Here is an 8,871-nt window from a genome sequence, read left to right as displayed (position 1 = left end):
GTTTATTACATTAAATAATTTTATTTTATTTTAAAAACTAGCGACATGTGTATTGGTTTAAAATAACAAAAATATAAATTGACGGGTTATTTTCAAAAATTTAATAAAAATTATTTAAGAAAATAAACCTAAAAAGATGTGCTCATATGTAATTAATATTATAACTTTGATTAATTATATTTGTAGCAATTCATGAAATCATTAAAATGAAAAGTTTCCATTTATACAACATAAGTCTACTCTAAAATTTCTTTGAGATTTGAATTTCTACGAGATTATATAAATTTAAAGTAAGCTGTAGAAAATACAATGGAAAACAAATAAACGGAAATAAAAATATACAAACGCGTTAAACCGTAAGACAAACTCGAGTAATTCAGAAATATAAACTGTCGGCCGCGGCGGCTTTGTCGTGGTTTGTCTAAGGCAAACATTATCCTCTAGGCCTTTTGGCGGCTCCGTTCAATTATATGCCTTCATTAACTAACTTATAATATATAATAGCCTTTGTGTCTCTTAATTGAATTAACGGGGACTCAACAACGCGTCTTATTTACTTATGCCTATCATGAACAGTTGTGGAAAATTATCGCGAAAATTATTTGAAATGATTTCATTACATATCAGCCGCTGCAATTTCCTTCCTAGATTTCTATTGATTTCAAACAGATATCGATATAAACCATTAGATTATAGTTTCATTGATTACTGGAAGGAGTTTTTATTAATTCGATTTTAACTGCATTTCACATAAACAAAAAAAATCTACAAGTTTTCTAGTTATTCAACAATTGGTATAAGCAGTCGAAAGTTCTAAACATGCATATTCGAAACATGAAAGGATTTTATTTTAACTATTAGGTGGTCAACAAAGTAAGTATACGGCTTTTACTCTTAGATGGTTCCAATAGAATTTTTAGATTTGCTGATGTAATCCAAATGTGAAAACTCATTTTGTTATTGGATGGTATAGACATAGACACTTCAGCAGTCTATCACTAAAAAGAGCTTTTTGATCGATTGCTTAGTTTTCGTTGAAAGTGGGATAATCAAACTAAAATTTTTAACATTTTTTAACTTCCCGTAGGGTAAGTTGTTGTAATAGGCCAAAAATCGAAATTGAAAATTTTTACACTTCTCGACGTTTTGAAGATTTCTGAACATTTTGGAATGCCTCAGAAAAAATGGATGTGTGTGTGTGTGCGTGTATGTATGGATACAAATTTCCAGTCACGTTTTCAGGCGCACCGATCAACCGATTTAAATGGTTCAAAAAGCATTCGATTCTTATTGATAGGGAGATGAGCTGATTAGTTTTTGGCAAAGGCAGGTCCAGCCATTACGGAGATACGGAGCAAAGAGTGCAGAAAATAGAAATCGAGTTTTTGAGTGAACGGAGCATCCGATTTGAATGATCTAAAAACAATTGAATTTAGTAATGATTGGGAGAAGTGATTATTAGTTTTTGGCAATGACAGGCCCAGCCATTTCGAAGATACAGAGCTAAATGTGCAGAAATGGCAGTTTGTGAAAGAGCTTGAGAGAAGCGTCCAATTTAAATGATTCAAAGAACTTTCAACTTGTTTTAACAAAATAATTGATTTTGGAAAAAAATGTATCATTTCTTTTTTTGTAGTTTTTTTTTTAGTTTTTTTTTGTATATCGAAAATAATTCAGATTTTATTTTAAATTCTGACTAAAGTTTTAATATACTTTAAACAAATAATTTCAACTTTGCAATTCAGTTTATATAATTCTTATAAATATTAGACAATGTAACAATATGTATAATAATCTATTTGAAAACATTCAGTATTCCTCGAACATTTCGTTACGGTACGGAAAATTCCAGCAATTTGCCTTAAGGCACGATGCCATACACGCCACTAGTTGGTTTTTAATTTTTGCAAACGTAAAAAGGCATCTTAAGCTCACAAACGGAAAACACCCTAAAAACAGATGTGTAGAAATTAGTTTGCCAAATTTCGTTCTGGTGATTTTTTACTCAAAGATGAAAAACGCTCTGGTCGTCCAATTGAAGTTGATTACAAAGAAAGAGTCTACTTTTATCCTTACATCCCAAACAAATTCTGATTCTACATTATACAACTAACAAAATTAAACAACGCAGTTGAAGAAAAGCGATCTAAATTGACAAATCTTAACGGTGATTTATTGTATTATTGGCATCCCATATCTTTGGCTACTCGGCGAAAATTATTGGAGTTTGGTTGAGATGTTTTGCTATATCCTACATATGCTTTAGAAGACTTTGCACCTTCTGAATACTTTTTGGTTAGATCAATACAAAGCTCCTTGAATGATAAATTCAATACTTGTTTATCTATAGATAAATTCATTGATTATGATGGTGTCAAATTATACCTGATTCACTTTTCTGCTAATGAAAACCAGATGTTTTATAAAGGTGGGATAATGATGGTGCTTGAAAGATGAGAAAAAGTCTGTAATCAAAATGAACAATGCATTTAAGAATAAAGTTATACAATTCCATAAATAAAAGTTGTCGCCAATATCGCAAGTTCAATATTAATCGTTTTAAAACAAAATGATTGTGTACTGATTGTGTTGATTTGGTTTACATATTACTTAAAATTTAAGGTTGACAGAGAAAGGAACAATTTTCACCTTAGTTTAATCTGAAGTGATTCGTGATTAAATTGAAAAAACCTACAATTTACATCCTCTGCATTTCAGTCAATAGTGGTGAATTTCCAATAAAGAATCCTGTGAAGTAAAATCAAAATTTTACTTGAGAAAAAAACTTGAGAAGAAATACTTGAGAAAAAAACTTGAGAAGAAATACTTGAGAAAAAAACTCAATATTTCGATTCTCTTGAAACTTATTTTAATTTTTAAATTTTCTAAAGTAATTAAAACTATAATATATTTTTGATGCATATTTAGAAATAACAGGTATAACCTGATATTAAATTGAATTAGCGTTAACACGTTAGATTGAAGAAATATGCAAAAAATTAAATTTTCACAATTTGCTTTGAAATTCTTTACCACTTAAAATTAATTTTTTGTGATAAATATCGTTTACCCTACCGAAAAAAACGAAGTGGAAACTTATGCTAATGGGGTTAATGTTATACTGATTGATTTTCGTAAAAACTGAATAGATGAATTAATGGTCTAAATTTAAACAAATCAAAATTTACAATATCATAAACCACAGTAATAAATCGCCATAGGCGTCGACAAGTAGTTAAAGTTGGAATTAAATTAACTCAATATTTATGTTGGCGTATTAAACGCGAACACATCAAAGGATTATATATTAAACCGCCATTTCGCGAATTATTTATGAATAAGTATGTACTCACCTACTATGGCTTCTTTAAAGCTCAGGAACTCCATTGGATGAGAATATAAAATTTTACGCGGTAGACAGAGAGCTCAAGGAATAAATAGTTTAGAAGAGGCATAAACTATTGTTATTATTTTTTAAAAGAATCGTAAATCTATGCAGACGTAAATTAGGAATTACATTTTCGGCCAAAATACTAGAATATACATACGTGCACATGTCTAATACATAGTTGATTATATTGACGAAATTTCTAATCGTTTTTTTTTTCAATTAGTACATTTACATTTGATTATGAAAAAGAATATAAGCTAAATATATCGTTTAGAAAATGTTCTTTGCAATTTGCATTTAAAAAAAAACGTAAGTTTAAGATACAAACACGTATCTTAACACGTTTTTTTGTGATATATAATTTCGAAACTATATAAGGTAGAGCCAGGCTTAAACGTCCACGGCTAAAAATTAACTCAAACACAAGTAATGTATAAAAATTTTTAACGATACTATTTTATCCGCTATTTTTTACATCTAAAATAGAAGGCAAAAGGTGTATAACCAGTCACCACTTTAATTCTTACGAGATACTACAATCTAATTACTTAACAAATTAATTAGTTAATAAAAGTTTTCGTTTCGTTGGTAATTTTTATGATTTGAGCTCTTTCGTTTAGTTTATGATATCTGATATTTTTTAATATATATTATTTAATTGTATTATTTTTAGATAGATTCAACAGTTTTTTATGTAACCTCTATAAAAGCTAACATGAAGGTGGGACATAAAGGACGAAATAAACCTGTACACTGTAATGTGTAAACAATAAGAAAACAGTAAATAAAATTTAAAAATAATAAAAAAAAACAAAACAAAACAAATTAGGAAAAGCAATTTAACAAGATATAAATTTAATTAACAGTTATTCTAACTTTACTGATGAATATGTCTGATCAAACACCAGATCAAGGTTATATGTGTGATCTGTTTGCCCCTGGCGGTCTTTTTACCCCCACTGTCAGGTATAAATTTCAGATGTTTTTTTAGAAAAATAATAAAAACTAGTGGGGTGTATGGCATCGTGCCTTAAGGCAAATTGCTGGAACTTCCCGTACCGTAACGAAATGTTCGAGGAATACTGAATGTTTTCAAATAGATTATTATAAATATTGTAACATTGTCTAATATTTATAAGAATTGTATAAACTAAATTGCAAAGTTAAAATTATTTGTTTAAGTTATATTAGCTATTTTCGATATACAAAAAAAAACTTAAAAAAAAAATCATACAATTTTTTTTTTCCAAAATCAATTATTTTGTTAAGACAAGCAGAAAGTTCTTTGAATCATTTAAATCGGACGCTTAGTTCTCTCAAAAACTGCCATTTTTACATATTTAGCTCCATATCTTCAAAATGGCTGGGCCTGCCTTTGCCAAAAACTAATAAACACTTCTCCCAATCATTACTAATTGAATGATTTTTACATCATTCAAATCGGATACTCCATTCTCTCAAAAAGTCGATTTCTATTTTCGGCACTCTTTGCTCCGTATCTTCGATACGGCTGGACCTGCCTTCGCCAAAAACTAATCAGCTCTTTTCCCTATCAATAGGAATCGAATGTTTTTTGAACCATTCAAATCGGTTGATCCGTGCGCCCGAAAACGTGACTGGAAATTTGTATCCATACATACATACATACACACACACATCCATTTTTTTCTGAGGTATGCCAAAATGTTCAGAAACCTTCAAAACGTCGAGAAATGTAAAAATTTTCATTTTCGATTTTCGGCCCATTACAATAACTTACCCTACGGGAAGTTAATAAGTATTTCTATAATTACGTAATAAATGGAAATTTTACTGAACATAATTCAATAGTTGTTGGTTTGATATATGTTGTGATATAATGATCCTTTGGTTTAGGCATTATAAATACTAAAAGTCAAATTAGACTTTTGTGCCCTGCACTACCCTATTATAAAACATTTTATCCAAATTACTGCCTTGGAATGCGGAATATTTGGAATTTTTCTAAGATAATAAAATATTAGTTACATTATTTGTTGTTACGATGGTGTAAGGCATAAAGTGTAAGTGGAATTTAGCCTAAAGTCAACTTCCTACGACTTCCTAAACCCTTATGTGTAAAAAACTGACATAATCATTAATAATTGAGATTTACAAACTTTTCAAATTGTCGCGACAGCATTTTGATACGACCCATAATTTTAAACTTCGTCAAACAAAATTTGTGTCCACAATTACTTATAAAGAAACAGCCTAGCCGATCATTAGCAAAAAGCCGATTAGGCAGAATTCACAAATGATACCTCTGGAACGGTTTTTAAATTTTCAAAATCATAGATGCATTTCCCATTTTGACTGTCTCAGAGAACATGAAAATGCTGTAGTCATATCCATCGCTAAATCTTCAAATACCAGGAAAAAATTAAAGAAAAAATAACCTATTGATTTACTATAAGGGTTCTCCTTGGAGAGTTTCCTAAACAAGCCATATTTGATATTTGCGAACTCAGTTGTGAGTTCAAATACATCTCAATAGCTTCTAGAATAATAAGATTCTGATTGCTATTATATTTGTAATTAAAAAAAATCAAAATCCGTTCAGAGATTTCGCCTGAAACATCAACAAAAAATTTTGCACTCTTTTTGCTAAACTCGAGTTTTTATCAAGTTTTATCGAATGAATTCTAATCGAAGTTAAAATTTGGTATGGATGCAGCAATTTTTGAGCAAAAGTAAACAAGAAGTAAAATTTGGCTTACAAATACAAACACACATTATTATTCCAATTTTGGTCTCAAGCAATTGAGAATGACTTGAAACTTCAAGAAAACAAAGGTAGAATCAGATCAAAGTCCTACTTCTCCTTCAAAAAGTTAATGACATGAAGTTCAATTAAGAAGTATGTAGCACGAAACAGGTAGCCGAACAAAAAGTAAACTAGTGGGGTGTATGGCATCGTGCCTTAAGGCAAATTGCTGGAACTTCCCGTACCGTAACGAAATGTTCGAGGAATACTGAATGTTTTCGAATAGATTATTATTAATATTGTAAAAATGTCTCATATGTATAAGAATTATTTAAACTGAATTGCAAAGTTGAAATTATTTGTTTAAAGTATATTAGAAGTCAGAATAAAAAATAAAATCTGAATTATTTTCGATATACAAAAAAAATTTTTTTGAAAAAAAAAAGTTGAAACAAAATTTTTTTTCCAAAATCAATTATTTGGTTAAGATAAGCAGAAAGTTCTTTAAATCATCGGACGCTTAGTTCTCTCAAAAACTGCCATTTTTTACACATTTAACTCCGTATCTTCGAAATGGCTGGGCCTGCCTTTGCCAAAAACTAATAAACACTTCTCCCAATCATTACTAATTGAATGTTTTTTAGATCATTCAAATCGGATGCTCAGTTCTCTCATAAACTCGATTTCTATTTTCTGCACTCTTTGCTCTTTATCTCCGTAACTGCTGGACCTACCTTTGCCAAAAACTAATCAGCTCATCTGCCTATCAATAGGAATCGAATGTTTTTTGAACCAATCAAATCAGTTGATCCGTGCGCTTGAAAACGTGACTGGAAATTTGTATCCATGCATACATACACTCACACACACACATCCATTTTTTCTGAGGTATGCCAAAATGTTCAGAAACCTTCAAAACGTCGAGAAATGTAAAAATTTTCAATTTAGATTTTCGGCCCATTACAATAACTTACCCTACGAGAAGTTAACAAAAGAGTATTTTTATTTTAAAGAAAATTTTTATTTCTTACATCACTGCTTTTTCCAATAGCACAGAAAAGTGATTTTCTCTTACTACTAACTTTAATTATAATATTATAAAAAAAATTAAATGTCATACCTCTTCTATTTTTCTGTCACTTTACCATGGACGTGAGTATCAAAAGAGGCCAAATTAATTAGTGCAATTACCCCTTTGAACTCTCTGTCTAACGCAATATATTTTCTGGAAAAGTTGCACAAACCACCAACACACAATATGGTTTCTTGTGAACGTTTAAAATATTAACACGCCGCTCATAAACGTTCCGCGAATAGCACTTATGTTCATGTTAAACTCGCCATAATTCAACTGTCGCGATGTGATATTTATAAACACAATGAGAATCAAACACAAGGGCCGCTGTCTGCGTTGACAACGCGGCCCAAATAAAATTAAAACGATATAAAATAAATAAAACTAACCGGCACAAAAAATAACGATATCAAAACCAAAAACCGACGACGTCTACGGTTAATATCAATCAAATGTCAAATCACAGATGCTAAGATTTTTTGCCATATTGACGCTAGATGTTGCTAGTGTTGGTATGCAAGGGATTAGATTAAAGTGAAGTGAATACATTATTTTTAATGTTGGATTCCTGGTATATGCTTTTTAAAACAGATGATACTTCAGATCACTTCAGATATCAACGGCCATGTTTAAATTTACTTCAACAAAACAATTTTACATATTAGACAAAACATGTACATATTAATTGATGTGTTTAATTAAGTAGTTTATTTATTTGCTTGTGCTTGATCTACATATAAAATTACATAATAAATAATAAAGAGTGGCAATTACATCAAATGATGCTTTTCTGAGCAATGCTGAAAGTCCAAAATGTCAAAAGTGCATAACGCCAAGAAAACGTAAAATTAGCAAGTCGGATATTTTGGTAATTATGGTAAACATCTAATTCGAAAGTTAACTAAAGCTGCTGATTGATTTATAAATTGAATAACTAGATCTGGTAAGTATAGCTAACAATTTACTCATTAACGCAACTGACATATCATATTCAAAAATAACACCATATACGCCATATATAACAATAGTAGTATCCATTCGCATACTGAAAATTTTGGACTCATTTACGTAAATTGTTGTCTTTTATATTCATAACTTTATTCATAATTTTCAGACAGTTTAATGTAACAGATTCGTTGAGAATTACATCCAATTTACGAGTTAAAAACATTTACACGTGATATAATCCAGCCGTTTTTCATCAATATGTTGGTCTTTCGATTTGAAGTCATTGGCGCGCATTTTCAAATGATGCATCGAGTAAGAGTCCAAAAAAATTGTTAATGTAATTCAAAGTGATAATTTGTAACATTGTACATTTGACAATATTTCAAAAATTAACATATTTCTGTACAATAAATAAATGCACATTCTTGAAATGTTTTTCCATATCAATACGTACATTATACTGTCTGAGGGGTACGATAAATAAACTGATGAATAAAAAAGGCAATGATTTTCCATGATAAGTCTAAACCTTTCACATAACCAAAAGCATTTAATGTTATTTAAGATACCAGTAATTCATTATTGTGCAATCAGTAAACTTTATAAATTAAGTTGTAATTGTTTGCTTTTTCATTTAAATGGTGATTTGGAGTTGTTTAAAAATATTTCTAAAACAAAATATACAATAATAACTGTAAGTGGCATTTATAAGGAAAATTTCATGAACTTCCT

Source organism: Ctenocephalides felis, unplaced genomic scaffold, assembly GCF_003426905.1.
Source record: "Ctenocephalides felis isolate EL2017-DRISC unplaced genomic scaffold, ASM342690v1 CF-g0.4_SCAFFOLD_03571, whole genome shotgun sequence".
Taxonomy (NCBI): domain Eukaryota; kingdom Metazoa; phylum Arthropoda; class Insecta; order Siphonaptera; family Pulicidae; genus Ctenocephalides; species Ctenocephalides felis.
This window is presented reverse-complemented; position numbering follows the sequence as displayed.